Raw genomic sequence first — 22,232 nt, 5'->3', positions numbered from 1 at the left:
TATTACTACCTTCAATTATAATAACCTGTGTTATTTTTCCTTTAGAAGACATATCATCTGAAATTGTTGAATTCTTATGATTTATTTGATCATTTATTTACTTTCTATTTCTGCCTTCTATATCTCATGGGCATCTATAGAAGCAAGATTCCACTTTTATTAAACAGTGCATGCTGAGATCACAGCATAATGCTTGACACATAGAAGGCACTGAATAAATAAGAAGGAAATTGTTATTGAACAGAGATTCTACCATGTAAAGTTTTTCAATTTTTTTGCCTATTGTGACTGCTTGCATAATTTCAAAATCCATGACTCAAATTTCTTTGACCTAGCAGAATATTTTGATCCTGTCATGTTCTTTATTTTCTCTAAACTATTAAACATTTACTGACACATAAAAATAATGTTACATGAAAATCTTCTGCCAAACTGATGTCCCAAGAGAGTATTTAGCTAATGTTTTTGTCATCTTCTCCCCCATTCATGAAACAAAGCTTTAAATAATTACAGATTTCATGTTTTTGACACTTTTTTCATTTCTATTTTGAAAATTATGGCTTTTAGTTAATTTTTATTTTACCTAGTTGATTACTGAGAATAACAATAAAAAGTATATGTGAGGGGCAAATTTGGTAACAATGATGATGCTTCTGTTCTACTAGTTGTAGTGATGCCTAGTGTACTGTGATAAAAGGTAGTAGGCCCTATTATGCTGTTTACCCCTTTATCAGTAAAGTGGGAATTATTAGAACCCTTTTATAGATGAGAGTAGTGACTCTAGATTTCTAAGTTATTTACTGAAAGCAATTTTAATTGACTTATATAGAGTAAAGGAACCAAGTATCCAACATATGTTTGCATTATTTAAATGCTGGTGTACCAAGGTGCTTCTTCAGTTCTTCAAAGAATGATATGGTGTCAGGGTCTCATTTCTGAAACTATGTTACCAACCACTGAGAGCAGAATGCCTTGTATCTGGGATTATTTCTATTATGCATGTTCCTATTAGCATTATAAAATATTGTGAAATAATACTCTCTTTCTATTGGGGACTATTTACTTGAAAAACAAAATGAGTTCAGCATTTTATTATATATATTTTCAAGCAATACTTCATTTGTGACCAAAAGAAAAACCTAGGAAGAATATGCAAGTGATGTTAAGTAAGCAAGAAGATGTGACTATAGATTTTAGAGGTGAATTACAAGGGTTAGTGTCTTGCTAATACTTTCTTGGTGTAAACAATTTGGCCTTATAAAAAAGAGATTTTATCATATTGCTTAAATTAAAGGAGAATATCCTTATCCTGGAAAAATTATTGTCTTCTCTAAACAAATCCACAAAATCAGTTTACAAATATTACTGGCAATTTTGTATAAAACCGAAGTCAAACCTATCAGGAATGACCAACAAATGTTTCCCTGTTGCTTTCATCCTTCTTGGCTTCTCTTTATGGCCCCAACTAGAAATGGTTATCTTCTGGAGGGTGAGCATCTTCTATACAATGATCATCCTGGGTTACTTGACAATTGTCTTTCTCTTTTGCATAGACCCTCCCCTTTACTCCACTATGCACGTCTTTTTTAGCAAACTTTTCTTCTTGGAGCTCTGCTTTATCATAACAATTGTGCCTTACATGCTGTCAAATTTTGGAGAGGCAAACAAAACAATTACCTATATAAACTGTGTCATTCAACTCTGCATGTTTCTCTGTATGAGTCTACAGAAAGTGTCTTGCTAGTGATTATGAACTTGGTCTGCTATGTAGCTATTTGACAGCCACTATGCTACACCATCATCATGCACTCTCTTTTGTCTTGGAAGCTTGCTCTCATGGCCAGGTTGTCTAGCCTGGTGGAATCCCTCATTCAATCCCCCATCACTCTCCAGCTTCCCTTCTGTGCCAACCACTGTGGATGACTTTCTCTGTGAGGGTCCTGAATTCATACATATGACCTGCAGAGACACTTCCTCCAATGAGTGGCTGATGATCATCTCTGCTATCCTCTTCACCATCATGCTGGTAGAGTTGATTGTTACATGCTATGGCTCCATAGCACAAGCCATTGGGATAATCAAGTCAGGAAAGGGAAGGCAGAAAGCCATTGCCCACTGCTACTCTCACCTTCTTGTTGTCTTCATGTTTTATGGAACAGTGGCAAAGGCTTACACAGAACCTAAGGACAACTTTGTTTCAAAATACAGCAAGTCATTCATCTTCTACACCATGCCCACACCATTGTTAAACCCACTCATCTATACACCGAAGATAAAAGAGTTAAAAGATGATCTACATAGACTGTTGAGGAAGAAGATCAGAATATGAAAAAAAAGATATTTGTCTTTTGGACATGAAATGGATTTGAAAATTATTAAATCAGTCCCGTTATCTCTAAAGAGTCCATAAATAGTCTGCATTTCAAATGCCACTCTAAATATATCAACTTATCTCAAATATGGTACAATTGAAAACTTATGTCTTTTGTTATGATTTTACATATCATCTTGTTAAAAATATGTACAAATGTAATATCACTATGTTAGACACATAATAAATGCCCAATGCATATATCCTAATTGAGAAGTGATAGTTGCATAGTTATCTTTTGAAGAAAATAAATTATTATTTCTTAAGCAATGTAAGCACCATAAACTAAACATTCTAGAATAAGCAAACAAATTTTGAATTACATATTATTTGAGCTTTAAAATACACAAATTAGAACTGTGTGTCACAAATTCTTTTATAGGACCATGAATGGAAGACAATTACCCTGGAATTGCCCTGAGCCTTTTACATGTGAAGAAATGTACTTTTAATTTGGCTTTATTGGAATGAGAACTGAAACCCTAAGAGGAGAGTTTGCATGTATTTGTTTTACTTTTGTAATCTCCCTATATTTGGAATTTACATAAGATGGAATCACCACAGTATGGTGCTTCTGAAGTATTTGAATCCCAAAGAGATGCAGGCACTCACCCCTGGAGCCAGTTAAATCTCTAAATTTAATCCAAATTTCATTTAATATCCATATAATTAAATGTATGCTAAATATTTTCTAAAATCATTTTTCTATCTATATAAAGTAAAGGTTATTATTGATTATAGAATGAAACTTTGTTACTTGCAATTACATCAAAACTCAATGTTTGCAAAAAATTCCAAATACCGTATGGATTCTCAATAATATTTCCATTGTAGAAATAAAATGCTGCCAAAATCTCAGTAAACTGTTGCATAGGGATACAGATATGAAGGATGCCTAAATTGAGCTGGAAATTTTAATTAAGATTTACTGAACTTCTTCTAGGCATTTGCTCTGTGAGAAGTACCAGTGGCATTTACAAGTATATTTAGGACCTGATTTATCACAATCTTTGAGGTGATTACCAGATGACATTACCACATATTGGTCATGAAAAGTGTCTGGGTTGGCATTGATGCCAAAATATATGGAATCTAGATGGCTTGTTGTTAGGGGCTAGAAATAACAATGTTGATTGATGTCATGGTTAGGGATAGGTGTCAACTTGGCCGAGTTGTGGTACCTGTTCATCTGATTGGACAAGCGCTGGTCTGTCTGTTGCAATGAGGACATTTCATAGGATTAGGTCATGATCACGTCAGCTACATCCACAGCTGATTCCATTTGTAATCAGCCAAAGGGGACTGTCTTCTGCAATTAGTGATGCTAAATCCAATCATGGGAAGCCTTTTAAGGAGGACTCAGAGGAGACAGGTTCCATTACTGTTTTGGCTGGTGAGCCTCTCCTGTGGAGTTCATCCAGGCCATCCATTGGAGTCATCAGCTTCGCAGCCTGCCTTGTGGATTTTGGACTCTGCATTCCTACGGTCACGTGAGACACTTTCATAAATTTTATATTTGCAAGTGTTCCCTGTTGATTCTGTTTCTCTAGAGAACCCTAACTAATACAATTGAGATGCTGAAAAAAATTTGAATGGCTGTGTTTATCAAGATACATAAGAGGATATTGTGGTAACAACTGAAGATCTTCATTTGTGTTTGAATGCACAACCCAGGTTAATTTTTTGTACATGCAAAGTCCATCCATGTGCCTTGAGACTCTCTGATGCAGATATTATCTAAATATAGGGTTGTTACTGCAAGCTTCTGTGTCCTTTAGGACATCTCCATTGCCACATCTCCAGTGCTCCCATGACAGGTGATGACAGATTTGGAAAGCAAAAAAAAAAAAGGATTCTGATAATTAAATGCCTCCTCCTACAAGATATGTATTCTATTTCCTGTCATGTTTGGTTGGTCAAAGCAAGTCAGATGACCATTTATAACTGTGCAGAGTTCTATAATCCTTCATATGTCTCCATATTGAACAGAAGTGGTATCAGTGAGTGCCTATCACATGAACATAGGTGCTTTTGGACATAGGTGTAATGTTTACAACATGAAAATAGATGCAATAAGGACTCAGCCAAAGATGTCTCCTGGAGATAGGAGGAGGGAAGGTTATTTTTGTGTGTGAAGCTGAGGGACAAGTGGAAGTTCCTTTTCCAAGTAGGTGTATAAAAAGGAAAAACTTAAGAAAATTTGGAGAAGGAAGAATCACAATAATTGCTGCTTGTTGGCCTGCTGGCTGTTCCATTCAAGAGACATATATGCATTTCTTCTTTTCTCTTTCTCTTCTCATTATTTTACTTTTTTCACTGTCCTTTGGTACTCCAAATTTCCCGGTAATTTCCTCCCTAATTTTATTTGTCTCATTTCTTTCCATGTTTTATATACTTACTTCAATAATTGTTTAGTTGCTGCCAGTCCTTCTTAGCTGTGGTAATTGAGATTTTATCTACAGCCTCATCTTTGTCCACATCCTGAGTAATAAGAAACAGTCTAAGCACAAGAAATAGACTTTGAATCAGAGATGTCCAACATGAGGAGGTTTGGTTATTATTTATTTTTATACATAGGTCCAGTGTTCAATGCACCTCAGGTAGTAATGTGCTCATTGACCCTGCCCTTTTCTTAGTGAAACAGTATAAGAGTGGAAATGAATTCTGACAAGAAAACATTATAACTCTTCTGCATTATTCATACTGGGAAACCAACACTGATAAGACATCTGCAAAATTCAGAGGGTACACAGTTTCTCCAAAGGTCCTACAGCAGCTCCAAAATGCCATAAGGGCTTGAGAGACTTCTGCTTTCTCACCCATGATGCCCCAAACCAAATTTGCCACACCCATTCACTAGAAAAGGATTTTTAAGCAAAGAGAAAAGAAGCATTCTACTTTCCAGATGAATTATCACAGAATTAAAGTTAATTAATTCTGGTTGGTGTGTGCATGTATGCTAAACTCATAGAATGCAATATTAACTAATCATGCTTACCCTTGCAAAAGAGTCTTTCTTTCTGCTTTCTCCTTTTTTCTCTTTCTCTTTTTCTCCCTCTATCCCCCTTACTCCCTCCCACCTCAAAATAAAAATAATGAAAAGGAAAAAAGTAAATGAAAGGGAAAAGAAGGAAATGGGAAGGGAAGGGAAGGGAAAGGAAATTGTAAAGTAAGGGAAGGGAAAGGAATGGAAGGGGAAGGAAAGGGTAAGAATGCAAAGGAAAGGAAAATTTGGGGTCTGGAAAGATGAGCTTTGACATTGTTTAGATCTCATCTTTGGAAGAACAATAAAAAAGTAGGTTTCTGAATGCTTTAAGATCAAGGAAGAATAAATTATGAAATTAATAAAGTCAGCTTCTAGTCAAACTAGCCACTTCAGTAATGACCATTGCACCACTCAGTTTGCAAATTTTACAATTCCTTGGAAACCATGATTATGTTAGGTACAATCAGATTTATACCCTACCAGGACAATATGCTTGGGGAGCTGATAAATCAGGTTTGGACATTCAGTGGCAGGTAGTTTGGAGGGCAATAATAAAATCTGGCCTGCTTACCCACAGTAGCTTTTGAATATCATGCATTGCTGCATAATATGTCACTCTTTAAAGATAAAGAAGTTGTATCCTACAGCAAACAACTTTCACCAGTCATTTAGGTTAAAATTACCAGCAACTTTTGTGAGTCTTCTCTGTAAACATATCTGGAATTTGTGCTGCTTTATTATGTGGCTATTTGCATAATTTATAGCACAAGACTTGACCAGGATTGAGGGAAATCTATGCCCAGTGTCTGCATTTTATTCTTTCATTTGGAGGTACAATTACATTAAAGAGAAAATCATAATAATTTACCATTCCCACTTTTTCTTAAATTGTTTTTTTGTTAAACAAATAATTAGTGCAAAATAAAATGGACTTTATTCTGCTGTTTACCTTTTGCACCTTGCTCTTTTTGCCTTAGTCCCCAAGGAAGACAGAAAGAAAATTTTCACTTATTTAGAATACATCTTTTTCAAGATCAGTTTGACTTTTAATCTTCATAACCATAGTTCCCTTAGTGAACAATGGATGTCTTTTATAAGGAATTATATTCTTAACATTCTGTAGAATATTGAATTATTTACCCAGGGAAAATAAAAGTATAACAAAACAAAACATACTGTTAATCACAATCCACTCCTGTAAACAGACCCTCTTCAAATTGTTATTTTTAGTTAAAGTGTGGACCAACTGAATGAGTTCTTATTCCTATTACTGGAAGTTTATGAAGAGAAAATCACTTGGAGAAGAAATTGGAAGTCAACAAAGCCCAGAGGAGATAGAAGAGGGCATCATCATGTGATGGGAAAGCCATGGAACCCAAGTATTTTGGGCCAGGCAGAACCTCATGAAGCTTACAGAAAGTTAGAGTTCTAGTGTCTGAAACCATGTCCTAACAAATGTCTGTTATTATGCCAAGCCTTTGTCACATATTTATCAGAGAGCTGAGATCCAATGTATATTTCCTAATAATCTGTTCATTTTTTCCTTTAAAAATAATTCATTTTTAACAAAGCTGATCATAAAACTTTTAGAAAATACATAAATATAGAAAAGTTGAAATAAAAGCTATCCAGAGGTGGTGAAAGGGTAGTTTAGTGGTAGAATTCTCATCTGTATGTGAGAGACCCAGATTCCTTTTCCAGCCCATGCACTTCACAAAAACAAACAAGCAAACAAAAGAAAGAAAAAGCTAACAAACAAAACAATTCAACAAATGGTGCTGCAACAATGGGATACTCACATGGAAAAAGAATGTAATGCGACCTCTGCCACACAAGAAACCACCCAGAAATAACCATGTTTAAATGTTGTTGTCCATCCTTCCAATCTTTCTCTATTAGACATATACATATATATTTTATACCCCCAAATCCAATCAGACTGTTCATACTATTGTTTAACCTGCTTTTGTTCACTTAACTATAAATTACAAACATTTTTCCATACTAGTACCTTTTTTGTGTGTGACATTAATTTTAGAGTGTGAAATATTCTATCAAACTGTAAATTTCCTAACCAATTCCCTATGAATTCAGTTAAGGTACTTCTAGTTTTTTAGTGTAACAGTTCTAGAATACCTTTATTATCTTAGAGTAACTTCTTATAAGCAAAGTACTAGTTCAAAAGATACATGTATTTTTAAAGATCCTCGTATATCATACCAATATGGACTTCAGAAAAGTTCTATCAATTGGCACTCCCACCAACATTGTCCAAGTGGTTATTTGTTTCTCTAACTTGAGGTATTACCAGGTATATCAAATGTTTCTTGTCTTCTATTTCACTAACTGTAATTAGAACCTCTAAAATCCACAGACTCTCAGGCTTTCCTTTAAACTGGCCATTAGAATCCATGTAAGAAGTACAGAATTGCATGTCTCCAAAAACAAAGTTCTGCCAATTAGGTAATATATATCAAGAGCATGTGGGTGTCATCAAATGCTTTACTACCTGGCAGCAGATAGGAGAATCCTGGCACCAGACACTAATGTTGAGACCACACTCCAAGTCCCTGAAAACACCAGTATGAACATGGCCCTTTATGGTAGGCAGGACACCAGTGTGAACTCACCTAGGGGAAAGACTGCAAGACAGCTTGTCCTAACCAGAACAAGGATGAGTGGGTAGGAGGGTGACAAGGCCACTGAGATGCTAGATTAGGAATTATTAATCCTCCCTGACTCAACCAAGGATTGGTTCCAAATCTTAGCTCAAGGTGTGATTAACAAAGAAGCACATGGGCATCAGGCATTAGCCAGGCTGTTTTTTATCTGCCCAAGCATGTAGAAGGCATGCCACACGACAGAGCTTAATAGACTGTTACATGATTACAGCTGGTGGAAGTTTTCTCTAAAACCCAGAAACCTATTTAAAATAGATCTAAATACTTTGAGTATGTTAGTCTTGAAATAAGTTAATTTATCAAATTATATCTGTTCCTGTAAATGGAATAAATGGCTTCTCTTTGACCTAACACAATTTTAATTTGGTATATTGTTCAACAAAATAGCACTGTGAATTTCAACAAATCTGCGGTTTTCTATTTGCACCCTCCACTGTGGGAGGTAAGAATCATCCTCATTTTACAGACATTTGAGATGCTGAGAGGCAAAGGATCTGTCAACAGTCAGAATCAAGTTCATCAACATGGAAATAGACATGAGATAAATAGATCCCAGCTTCCTGACTCCCAGATAATACTTTTAACTAGCCATACTCTACTCAGAGAAAATCTCAAGCATCAAAAAATCATCAAAATCAGGTCTTAACTCATGACAAATTCTATAATGACCTGAGGGAAATTGCATCTCATTTTATGACATGTTAAAAGTTACATTAAATTCTAATTTACCACAGCAAATTTAAAAACTAATATACTCTTTTCTAACTCATAAAATGATTAGTGAATGTCCCATGCATTTCCCAAAAGAACAAGCAAAACAAAAACCAGACAAACAAACAAAAATTCAACAAATAGTGCTGCAATATAGGGATACTCACAAGGATAAATAATGAAATGTGACTCAGTCATACAGCATACAAATAAAAAAGATGGGTGAATGTCAACTTTGAAATCTACTATTCATCTCTCATTCAAAAGGTTAATGAAGGTCACTCAGTATAGGGTAGTGTGAGGAAAAGGGGTATATATGAGAGTGAGCATTCCTGGGTTCTAATCCCACCCCTGCCACTCTTACTCAGCAAATTGGTTAATTAATCTCCATAATAAAGTAGCAGCATTGTACAATCTGAGAACATCTAAGATGTTCTAATCCAGACAGGTCCTTCCCAAGAGTATCTTCCTGGAATGTTACTTGATATCTAACATTCCAATATCAAAAGAAATATACATGCTAAGTTCCTGAGCAAGGAAATGCAAAGGGCACTTTGTGTAATATAGATAAGGAAATATGCTGCTTCACTATTCACTTATAGGAAAATCAATACCTTCTTTCTGCATCCAAAACCAACATTTAAATAAACAGAAATAATTTTCAAGATTGGTAAATCACTAAAGAGTTTAACAGGAAATGTAAGTTTTCAAAACTATGTTCAGATGCCATTTCATTCTGCACCATGATTTTCATGTTCCATATATGCAGCTGGAATAAGCCTTGTAACAAGTCAAAGAGGGATAAGAGCCTTTAAAATATAAAGTTATAACCTATCATTTAAAAATGTTAATTTAAAGAAATGCTACAACCCATTTAAGCTAACATTATTAAGCATCAGAAGAGTCATTGGTCTTATCAAATGGGGTAAACAAGCCATAAAATAATTTTTTATTTTTTTGCTGAATGCTTTCTGTATCTTATCCCAAGCAATTGCTTTTCTTTTAAGCCTGAACTTTGTAATATGAAGCTAAGATAATATTTATGATGTTCACCTCTATAGGACATAAAATATTTAATTATTATAGAAAATACACTGCAACATGCTTGAGGGAGAATGAGAAAGCCTTTTTATCAGCACTTGAACCAGTTTTGATAAGCAGAAATGTTTTCATCATTAATGTGGATGTTATCTCAGTTTTGTTTTTCCCCTATGCTAAATGGCATCTCTAAAGAAAAATATGTTGCTATTTTTTTCCTGAATGACAGATCCAGTACACAGGGAGAACAAGGATTATACAGAATTATAATTTAAGACCAAAGCTGGTCCCAGGCTGAAACAGGAACATCAGGATGTAGTTACCTGACTAGGGAAGTGTGTCCTTAGGCAGAGCCATCCTTGTTATGGGATTAGGGCAAGGAGAGAAGACACACTGTCAGAAACAAAACTATCTGCTATAACATGCTGAGTTGATGTACCAAGCTCCACAAACTTAAAAATTCTGATTACCTTGCCAATTCTCAATAAATGAGATTTACACAACTTCCCCAGTAAGAAACCGAAATTTAAAGGAAAGCATAAAAAAGGCTTAGCTTTTGCCAGTGTCTTAAATACAAAGCAAAACAGACATGAGAAAAAGGAGTAATACTGTTGATCCAATGGTTTCAGTAATTCAATTTATATTTAAACTATTATAAAAGAAGAATTAAGTAAAGTTTATATCATTTGTATTACTCAGAATACATAGAGAAATAACTTAGAACACATGAACCTGTTGCCTCTTCCCACAACAACCAATATCTTTGAGCTTCCTAATCTGGTAAAGTGGTGTGCTATGACAGTGCTAGAATGAAATACTGAATGGAAACATCTTCATGAAGCAAATAAAAATGGAATTCTGTAACTCATAAAATTGTATAAGGCCTTTGTAGGGTTTACTTGTCCAGGAGAAAATTGTAGGAGCTTCCTAGTATCTGTGTGAACCTCAGCCATTTGTTCTGGGTTTCTATCTTGAGGGCATTTTCAGAGGCTAAGAGATTTTCAACATCTTTAAAATGAGTTGTAACACATACTAATTCTGTTTCTATTTTCAAGTTCAGCTCTCCATTTAGGTTTACTCCAATAATAAGGTTGTTGCTTATGTTTTTCATTTTCTTCACAATACTCTTTGTAGTCTTCAACACTGGTAACTAAATACTAACATCAGAGTCTGGGATTGTAGGTTCTTGGAAATCCTTCCACAGTTTCCTCAGAGTAACCTTTATAGGGCTGTCATGTGTCACAATGCAATTAGTGCTTGGTACAGATAACAGTTCTAAAGAGACTTAAGCAGGGAAAGTGTTTATTGATTAGCTTGATTTTCAAAGTTCTGACATACAGGGAAGTTTTCAAATCATGGGATAAAGTTTACAGTGTCAACTCTAAATAAATCTCACTGTTTTATGCTGAGCTTCTTCCATGTGAAATTCAATGAAGAAATTCTCCTGTTTCAGTTCAGTACCACATGCTCACTGATAAATTAGCTACTTTGTCTGAAAGCATGAAGTTCAGCTTATCTGGGCTGATGCAGAGGGTACAGATTTTGACAAACTTAAATATCATGTGACTGATTCTGGGTAAGTGGTTCAGACAGGCCCCATCCAGAATCTTGGCCCAAAACTTTATGGTGGTATTTGTGGCCCATTCATGGCAGCCTCCATTAACACATGTCCCTCTCTCTGTGTCACTTGGAAATGTGGCTGTGCTCCTTGGTTTCACCAGCTTCAGGTGCCCACTGTGCCATCATAATGGTTCTGCTGTTCTTAATTCATCTTTGGACCAGTTAAGATTTAATATTGTATGAACTTTCCCTCCCCATACAATAAGTGAGCAGCAACTCCCAGCTTCTGGAGTTCAGGTGGGGCTGTGGAGGGAACTTTGTCCCAGGTCATGGATGCAGCCATGTTGGCCCCTCTATGACCCAGGAGCATGTTGCTTGGCCCTCTGCGTTCACCCCAGTGCATGCAGCAGCTGTCAGTGAGACCCGTTCTTTGCCCCCACCTCCCTCACTGGATACTGTAAGTCTGTTAACAAATGTGGAGCCCAGGCTCCAGGAAGACATGAACCTGAGAAGTCACAATCCTGGGTTGAGGGTGGGGTGGTATTAGCCAGGTCACATCCCTGGAATCTGTTCCTTTTTAAAAGTAAAAAAGACAAAGGTTCATTCTCAAACCATCAGCAATCAGAAAAGCCCCAAAATCTATACATATTCTATTCATTTTCATTCCAAGTAATACAAAGAATAAATGAGATTTAGCATTGGCACTACATTCAGCATTAAATTTGTAATCAATGCCTTTGTCCTGTCATTATCCCTCCTACCTCACAGGAAACTGTTCTGACATTCCATCCTAAGGGAACATGTTAAATAATATTGAATGACACAAATGAATGAACATTTAATGGTAACTTTCCCGATATCCCCAAGATGATAGTGTAGATGAAATGGATCTTTTATTTGTAATAATTCTGCACCATCTCATCTAACACAACATAATTTTAACATCCATTTACTCTATTAGTGAATCAAGTTATTGAAATGAACTTACATACTGAAGATTCTTATGTTGTATACTGTTAATGAGATAGGTAAAATAAATTGCTCTTATGTAGCTATTGATATATCAACACATCTCTGTTACTTACATAAAATAAGTAACCAATTAATTAATAGAAAAAATAGAGTCCATAGTTCTTTTAATCTTGATTTACCCAAAGATATAGACCATGTTATGCCATCTTAGAGAGAAAGATAATATGCAGTAAAGTCACATTTTTGCACTTTTTCTCCAGTTGACTGCCATGACATTCTTCTACAATGAAAGAAAACAAAAATAGCAGCATTGCTAATATCAAGATGTAAGAATTAAAATCTTTCTCATTATTCTGTCCCCAGGGAATAAAAGCATCACCATTGTGGCATATTTCAGCAAGACTCAGGTGAGTGGCAAAGCAATCCTAAACTGCAAGTTTCATCTCAGAATATCTACTTATTTAGCATCCCTCTTAACGAAGAATATCATATATCTTATTTTGTTCCTCTTTACCTGCTAGCCCTTTGAAGAGTTGTCTTTGACATTCCTTGACAAATCACCTTCCTTAAGGCTTATTAGTCACATGCCACCTACTGTCAACTTGAGGTTTAAGTCCGTGCAAACCCATCATTCTCTACCAAACAAAAATGTCCTTTCCATGAATCTGCACAACTGCTCTCAAACCTGAGTCCCCATGCAATTGGTTTCCTTGAGGGAGGTCTTTGCTGGCATCACAAAAAAATGATCCTCAGAAGAAAGTAATTTCTGCCAATTTCACTGGAGTTTCTTCATAATAGGAAAATGCACATTAAAATATGAGTTTACTATGTGCTAATTGTTTTCCCCTATAGGAAATTAATTTACATTAATTAAAATGATAGATTCTGATCACTATTGCTAGACATCAATGAGAAATTTAGAATTCAAGGCAAATACAAAATTTTAGAAAATAGAAATATAATAGATGTCTTTTTTGCACCTGTGCAGTCATGGACAGCAAAGAAATATCCATGAATGTGTCTAAACTTTTTCCACTGATTGCAATTTGGAATGAATGAACAACAGTCAGTGGTGTGTATATAAACCTCTAGTTTTCTGTGTATTTTTCTTTTAAATAACCCTCCCCATAGGCTTCCAATTATGTGGGTCAACTGACTTGGTGTCTAAACAATTTCACATCAAAATATCGAATCAGTACAACTATTCCAGATAACTCATGGGATTGTGTATACTTAAAAATATGAATGGTTTGAATATTACAAATTTGTATATGCATCAATAAAGAAACTACCAAGGTCCTTAGACACATAACACATGGGAATTTCTTCCAGGGCTTCCATTTTTTTCACTTTCTTAAAAGGCAAACTTAAGAAACACTTGTATGATGGAGAGATCCCAGTTTCAGGATTCTCAAAACATTTCCTAACTGTCTTGGTCACTTGTTACACATTTACTACCTGTCTTGGTCACAAACCAATGTTTTTAGTATATGTAAGGGAAAGAGAGGCATTCCCTAAGAAAATACACAAAAATGAGGTGTTTTAGTTGCAGTCAGAATGTAACAAATGACTTACAGTAGCCTGGTGATATGTAGCAGTTTTGCATTTTCTAAATCCATTTACTAAACTCCTGCTATACTTTGGAGACATAATCAAGACCCTAAATATTTCATCACATCTGTAAGACTCTAGGAGATGAACTTTATATAAAGTAATAAATTTCCCTGGGCATATCTTTTGCTTTCAGGTAACCGTAAATATGATGGTCAACAATATACTGGGTTGGTAAGAGCACCCTGAATGTTTCAGTTGCAATTGAAATTAAATAAAATGATGCTGAGAATTACATATGGTGTACCTTAGACTCTAGGACAAACTACAGTGGTGCTTTGTCTGGTATGTTTTTTGTCATATGCACCCTCAATATTTAGAAAGGTAATTACAAAGAATAGAGACCAGTTTTAAAAATCAACTGCTACAGGGGTGTGAGGATAATTCAGTGATAAAATTTTTGCCTGCCATGTCGAGACTGGGGTTCAATTCCCAGTCCATGCATTTCCTATACAAACAAATAAGCAAACTAAGAAAAATAAAAGAGCACAAAAATTCAACCAATGGTGCTGCAATAAGGGGATACTCACATAGAAAAAGAATGAAATATGACCCATGCCATACAGAATACAAAGAAAAAAATCAACTGCTATTGGCCAAAATCAAACTTCAAAAATATTTACCAATAGGCAGACATAACCAAAGTAAAATAATGAAATGCTAAGGAAATAATATTCTAGCTAGTTATGCTGCTTCTCTTATAAGTCAACTGTTTTATTATTAAATTAATCCTCCAAATCCTCAGGATATGTTACCTGCTACTCAGAATTCTTTAATGTCTCTTCCTTTTTTCCTGGATAAAGTCCAATCTCCTTATCCTTGGACTCAAGACTTCATAATCTGTCCCGTGCCTACTTCTCTAAATTTAACTCCCACTGCTACATTAGATAAATTTTCTCAGTCAAATTCCTCCACTCATTGATGCAAGAACATGATGTCAACATTCTTTTTGGGGTTTGTACGTGCCATTCTTTCTGCCTGTTCACTCTTTTCTGCATTTAAAAATGTCACCATTCTTCAAGACTTCCACAGATGGTACAAGAGTATGGTGATAATAATATCTATCTATATCTATATCTATATCACCTATATCTATATCTACATCTATATCTATATCTATACCATCTATATCCATATCTATGTCTATATCTATATCTATATCTAGCTAGCTAGCTATTCTTATTATTAGCTACCAGAATTGTAGTTGGAAAATGCTCACTATATCTGAATTCCCTACCTCAGTATAAATAAATAGAATTTGAAAAATTATTTCTTATTTCCATATATTTCATTCAGACAGTTCATATCTATTTATCAAGTGTCTACCATGTGATAATATAATGGTGACAAAGGCAGACATAAGCCCATCCCTAATAGAGGCCATTCTAAGAGGGAAAATAATGAAACATTTAAGTACATATTATTATTATTATTATATTTCACAGCTGAATAAATTCAGGCCTAAAAAAGAAAAATAACTTAGCTATCTCCACCCACCAAGCAAATTGGACTTTATAATGAACGTTGCATACAACATTAATTAAGTGCTTACTATGTGTTATTTTGCATTAGCATTTACATTGCTACATGATCATCCTTTCTCCCTATGAAAAGTGTTAAGACTTTGAAAGTAGAAACCATTTCAGATGATTTTTGTATCCTTGGGGCCTAGGACAATGTCTGATAAAATATTCAAATAGATGATCAATAAACTTGGTGATGAGATGAGTTGTTTCCCATTTCTAATTATTCTCAACAGATATTACAAAAAGTTTAGTGGCAGTGATATTTAATCCTTAGCAAGCTTGAATAACAACTGACTATGTACACTGCACAATAGTTGCAGATATGTTGTCTTAAAGCATATCAAATGTTTAAGAGATATATAATATGAAAATTAGTGACACAATATTATTATCTAATTCATGCATTTTATTCAGATTTTGCCAATGTTCTAATAATTATTTTTGCAGCAATAGAAAATTCCACACAAAGCTTGACATTCTATTGTTATGCCATGTTAGTTTTCTTTAATCTTATTGATACTTTGTATGTCACAACTTTGAGATTTTTAGAGTGAGGTTCAGTTATTTTTCAAAATGTTCCTCAATTTGGATTTGTGTGATGTTTACTCATTATCAGAGTCAGATTATAACTTTTGACAGGAACATATCAGATATGATGAAATGATACTGAGTTCTTCTCTATGCATCATCTCAGGAGGTACATCATATTGATTAGTTCCATGGCTCTTAGGCAGGAAGCATATGACATGATACTGGTAGTCAGTGTTTCAGAGAATATATCCCAATTCTACTTCTTACTAAGTGTAGGTAGATTATAAGGAATACACTTAACTTCCCTGTACCTTGAATTTCTCATACATAAAGTATAAATATTAATACCTATTTTACAGGGTTGCTCTGAGGATTAAAATTCTGCCTGGCCCATAGTAAATATTACATGTCATCAACAAACTAGTCTTTTGTTTTTAAATTTTTATTTTAACCTTTTCTGTTTTTCCTTTTAGTCCCATCTTTTTAAATGCCATGTTAATACTTCTCTAGCCCCAACCTCTCACTCCTGCATTCCAAAAATATTTTCAGCAGCTGGACATATAATGGTGACTTTATGTCTGATACGCATCTCTCAAGTAGCATATGTAAAATTGAATACTTGACTTTACATAGTTCATATCTACTATTCTACTGACTCATCCTATTTTCCTGATCTAGATGATAACATCCAGAGGAATCCATTTAAAAATATGTCATATTTTGTCAGCTCTTATTTTAGTATCTTAGGTTGCTTAAAGCAAATACCATGAAATGTGTCAAGTTAAACAATGGAAGGAATAAGAACAGCACATTTACTAGTGGCATACATACCTGTCATGACAGGAAAAGTGGTTGTAACTTGGATAAATAATACATTCATGAACATTCTACACTCCTTGGTGGTGAGAGCAGCACAATTAATAAAAAGACAAAAAAGTGACTATTGTCATTCATGTAGGTATCAAAATGACTACTTTTGATGCTAAAGTAGATGAAAGAAGCATTCTTGAACTCATGGATTCCAGGAAGCAGAGTTTTTCAGAATCAACAATGAAGAAAGCCCTAATTAAGAGCTCAAGTCCCCCCTCCCAGGGGTCACAGAGTTGGTTCTGTTACTTTTAATGAATTAATTATTTGTTTTGTTACTTCTATATTTTTGTCATTATATGAAAGAGTTAAATATATATTATTATGGTTAATCATGGTACACTATTTTATGTACAAACAGGCTCATTTGTGTGTGTGTGTGTTTATTTTCTATACTATTTTCATAATTTTTAAATGGAGGCAAGAGCAGCTGGTACCCTATACACTATGTGGAAAAAGATGCTGTGACATTGTCACCCAGGTGACTTTGATAATGTCTAACATACTGTTAGATACCAACCAACAACTGATTTATCAATTCCTGTCACAGTAACTGACACATCACTGAAATTGATGTACAGCCCTAAGACTTTCTTCAAGTCTATGCAACCATGTTGACTTACATGTTAGAGTGGAAAACTTTTTATAAATTCAGAAGACCAGGGTTCAATGCTGGATTAACTCATATTAAGTATGTGTTGTCCAACTCTGTTTATTCATTCTTAAAAAATATTTTTCACCAGTAGTCAAGCCAATCTTACATTATCATTAAAGAACTCAATAAGATAACAGTCATGAAGCTCTCAGAAGTGATAACAAATCCAAAAAGAATAAAATTTTCCAGATTTATGAACTGGCATTGACAATTTTGTAAAAAAATTTCTTGTTGCAGTAACAATTATACAACTTTAGAATTTCACATTTTAATTGCTTTCATATGAACAATTCAGTGGCATTTTAGTTATATTCACAGACTCAAAAAGATAAATATTATATGAATTCACTAATATGAAATACCTGGTACATTTATTTTAATTTTCTGGTAATATTTCATAGTCTGATATATGCAAACATAGCTTATCAGTTATGTATAATGTTTAATACAGATATGGGTAGATATATGCAGCTGCTTTATAAATTGAATGAAAATTTAGCCATATTGAACATTTAATGCTGAAATTTGAGAGAAAATATATGAACATCAGAAAAGGAAAAAAAAATCATCATATATTACCATTTACTTATCCTGTTCCTGTAGCAAACTTCAGAAGTTAACCATGGACACTCTTTAAAGAGTAATGCAAGAAATATAGAGGGAATGATAGAAATATACTGATAGAAATAACATACCCTTTACAGCACCTCTAATAGTGGAATCAGGCAGGGATCATTGTGATCCACAAATGAAAATTGCTTGGGAAAATAATATTTACATTTTCCCAGTGTCCCCAAGGACCCCTGGAAAACAATTTAATGAACCATTGAGAATCATATTTTTCAGTGAAAATAATATATGAATGCATGCAAATGAAGAACAGTCCAATAGTCCAACGGCATTGGTGTGCAATATAAGTGCTAACTTCCTTTCATGAATAGGGTCTGTTAGAGGCCCAAACAGGCATTTAATATGCACTCAAGCTACACTTTTATCTAACTTTGAGCTATTGGAATACTCTAAACCCCCACCCAAATGTGACAGAGACAGACATGACAATCTTTTATTAGAACAAATAATTATATATATATATATATATATATATATTCCTTTTGCATGGGCACGTACTGGGTATTGAACCTGAGTCTTCAGCATGGCAGGCAAGAACTACACATGCTGAGCCACTGTCACACTGCCCTAAATAATTATATTTTAAAGACTTTTATTTTGTCATAGGAAGAACAGATATCTTGGTAGACAGGGGAGGGAGGAGTTATGGTTGGGGGAGATACAATACTTAAAGCAGAGTATGTAGAAATGGTAATGGTGGCCTGGGGAAACAGGTCCCATACCTGCTGGTGGTTCCTGATGGAAGATACTGGCACCAGGAGTGATGGAGGGGAAGACAGCTAGGACACCATTGCTGGTAGAATAATACTCACCTAGTTCAAGGCATCTCTGTGAATATTCCCATTTCACCATGGACATATCCATTGCATCATACAGCAAATCCTTTCATAGTGTCTTCTTTTGTGAGGTCCTTGTCTCTTTTGGGTCTTTAATTGGAATGCCAGAATCTCTGTTGATGCCCTGTACTGGGTAGGGTGGATCATCATCTGTATAGCAAGGGAGGCTCTAATTCTCCATCTCCTTCTTAGTACTTTCCTGATGTGAGCATCTCATTGTCTTCTTTTCCTGTTATTAGAATCAAATTGTTGTCTTAGGATACTTGTACTCCTGCTTCCACAGGTAATTCCCTGTGTCTCCAGGTTGATGAGGGGACTCTGGGTAGTTGTCATATCTCCTCTGCACAGACTCAGGATCTGGGATTCAGAGTCCCCAGAAGACAAACTGTTAAGTTCAGTGGGCTCTTCACTGGCACAACCAGGAGACTGTCTTCCATCTGGTTGGAGCTTTGACTCTCCATCAAGATTGATAAAAAGATGTGGTTTTCTTTAAAAGACAAGGTTTCCCTACATCTTGTTCCCCTAGAGGGTTTGGTGGTATGAGTTATTCATCAGTGACTAGAATCCCTATATTGAACAACTATTCATTGATAAATTGGGAACTTCCAAGCTCACTGACTCTCAGGGAATTTCTTGATTTGGGTCTAGTAACAGTAGTCTCCATGGCCTCGATGGTTTCTTCATATGACTACTCTGGTTGATCATCAATCCTCAGGAAGGGAGAAGGTTCTTGGATATCTTGCTCAATATTATGTAATTCTAAATACTTTTTAGAATTGAGTTCACAATCCTGCTTCTGTTGTGTTGGAAATAATCCCTTATTCTTTTCTTTCTCCAACCACATTGGGACACCTGCTCTGCTTGTGACTGTCATATCCAGGAACTCCTGAATAAACTGGAGACAAAGAGGCTTCTAGATGCCCCATGGCAAAATTAAGGGTTTTCTTAGAAAAAGACCTGTGGAAGATGAAAATAAAGGCACCCATTATGGAGAGTGGAGTTGAGAAAGAGGAAAGGATGAACTATTGCCAGATTAGTGTCTCCAGGAAAAGGCTGAAATGGTCAGATATGGGTCTTTCTCACCTGACAGCATTGGAACAGAAGATGCCAACCTACAGGAATGCTGTGGAGCTGGCTCTCTGAGCCAGGGTTTGATAGAAAATGAAGCAAGTCAAGGAGAGTATTAAGGTGGTTTATGTGATGGTGGAGCAGAAAGGCCAGAGGTGCATGATGGCAAATGGGTGATTCACTGAAATTCATGGGTGAATGGGTTGAGTTTGAGGCAAGAATGATATCTGAAAAGCAGGGGGTGAGGTGAGGATATCTTTCTCTTGACTCTGCCTTTTCCCTGAAAGAATGAGGGACTCGAATCCACTTGTCTCTCTCCTTAGGAAACCTGCAGACATTCATTTCTCCTAGAGAGTATGACTTTCTGTCTACTATACCTTTTTTTTTAAAACTGGGTAAAACATTTTCTATTTTTCCTTCTTTGAAACCTCAGAAAAGTGCTTTATTAACATAATCCTCTAATAATATTGCAGTCAGCATCCTCTGCTGAGGACAGTGTAGTTTCTGACCTGTAAGTGTGTGTGTGCTACTTTAGGTCAGATTTTGCACCCTGAGCCAGAGCTAATGTTTATCATCTAATACGATTTTCAGAAAGTCAGCCTTGATCTCTAGATCAGTCCTAAAACAGATGCTTCTCCCAGAAACAACAGACAGGGGAAGGAGAATGATAAGTAATTATCATGTGATTATTTTCCACAGGCATATCTTGCACTTTCTTAATCTCCTGCTCCAGGGATACTCTGTCACAGTACTTAACATTTTACCCTGGAGTCCTCTGCTACCCTCAAAGAGATTAGCCTATGAGCATGAATATAAGCCCTTCTGCCTACTCATCCTCTTTCCCTAAAAAACATGTTTTCATCCTTCTCTACAGGGCCCTTCTGCCAGTTTGAAATTATTATGTAACCCAGAAAAGCCATACTCTTTAATTATCATTCAATATTGCTGAGTGGGATCTGTTTGATTAAGTTATGGGTGGGATATTTTGATCAGATATTTTCTATGGAGGTATGTGTCTCCACCCATTCAAAGTGGGATCATTTTCTGGAACCCCTTAAGATGGAATGATTTTGGATAAAGTGTTACTGTTGACAGAGCCAACTGGAAAACCAGACATTTGGTGATGAAGACAATGTCCCTGGGGAAGCTAGTTAAAATGACAGGCCAAATACTACAGCAGAGACCAGCCACATGCATTCCCAACTTCCCACATGCCTTCACACCTATTGGCCTTTCTTGAATCAAGGTATATTTCCCTAGGTGCTTTAGTTTGGACATTTTAATGGTCTTAGAGCTATAAATTTCCAACTTAATAAATTCCCTTTTAAAAAGCCATTCAATTTTCTGGTATATTGTATTCCAGCAGCTTTAGAAAACCAACAGAACCGATCTCAGGCATCTGTACAAACATAACTGATTTGCTAAAGTGGGAAGAACATGGAAAGTAAGAGTCCATTATGCTGAGGGGTGGACCTGGGGCCCCCTCACCTTATTTTTGTCTCTTTCTACAAATGGATTCATCTTCAAGATATACAGAAAAAGAAGAGCAACATCCCACACAATTAGAATAAACAAACATAAAACAGCCTAAATGGATGAGGTTGTGTTTGTCCATGGGGTACTGGGGCTTCTCAGAAAGTTGAGATATGTTTCCATCTTCCTCAGCACATACCTGCTTCAAGCAGCACTGAGCACTGGGATCCATGCCTTTGCTGCCTAGAAACCCAGGCCTGCATCATAGAGCCACAGGACAGCCATAGAGTTCTCAGCAGAGGGGGAGGGGCAGGTGGAAGTGGAACTTGGTCTTTCCCCCACCTTAAAGTCACTGCAGCCCATCCTGAGCTTTTTTACTTTCCAACACCATAGTTATAGCATATCATGCATATGCCTAACTATAAAATATCTTTCTTTCTTTCTTTCTTCCTTCCTTCCTTCCTTCCTTCCTTCCTTCCTTCCTTCCTTCCTTCCTTCCTTCCTTCCTTCCTTCCTTCCTTCCTTTCTTTCTTTCTTTCTTTTCTAGCATGGGCAGACAGTGGGAATTGAGTACAATATCTTTTTAGTCCACATATTATCAGATATGAACTGGTCCAGCTTTATTCCTTGACACTCTCAGCTTTGGGGCCATCCAATCCATATCCCAGAATGTTTGAGGCTTTCTCAATAATTTTTGTGAACTCTCAGTGCTTTCC

The 22,232-nt window shown here is 35.7% G+C and overlaps 1 long non-coding RNA gene and 1 pseudogene across 1 annotated transcript; both read right to left on the bottom strand.

Annotated features, from left to right (window-relative positions):
* Positions 1-10,580: 10,580 nt before the first annotated feature.
* On the bottom strand, positions 10,581-11,609 carry LOC143669649 (checkpoint protein HUS1 pseudogene; annotated as a pseudogene).
* Positions 11,610-11,812: 203 nt separating this feature from the next.
* On the bottom strand, positions 11,813-21,746 carry LOC143669655 (uncharacterized). Its single transcript, XR_013168956.1, has 3 exons — positions 21,716-21,746; positions 18,952-19,932; positions 11,813-11,920 (listed from the first exon to the last, which is right to left on the bottom strand). It is a non-coding gene; the product is annotated as an uncharacterized LOC143669655 (long non-coding RNA).
* Between the last annotated feature and the right edge of the window lie 486 nt (positions 21,747-22,232).

The sequence above is a fragment of the Tamandua tetradactyla genome, chromosome 26 (assembly GCF_023851605.1).
Source record: "Tamandua tetradactyla isolate mTamTet1 chromosome 26, mTamTet1.pri, whole genome shotgun sequence".
Classification (NCBI taxonomy): domain Eukaryota; kingdom Metazoa; phylum Chordata; class Mammalia; order Pilosa; family Myrmecophagidae; genus Tamandua; species Tamandua tetradactyla.
Note: the sequence above shows the minus strand (reverse complement) of the source record. Positions and strands in the feature narration are given on the sequence as shown.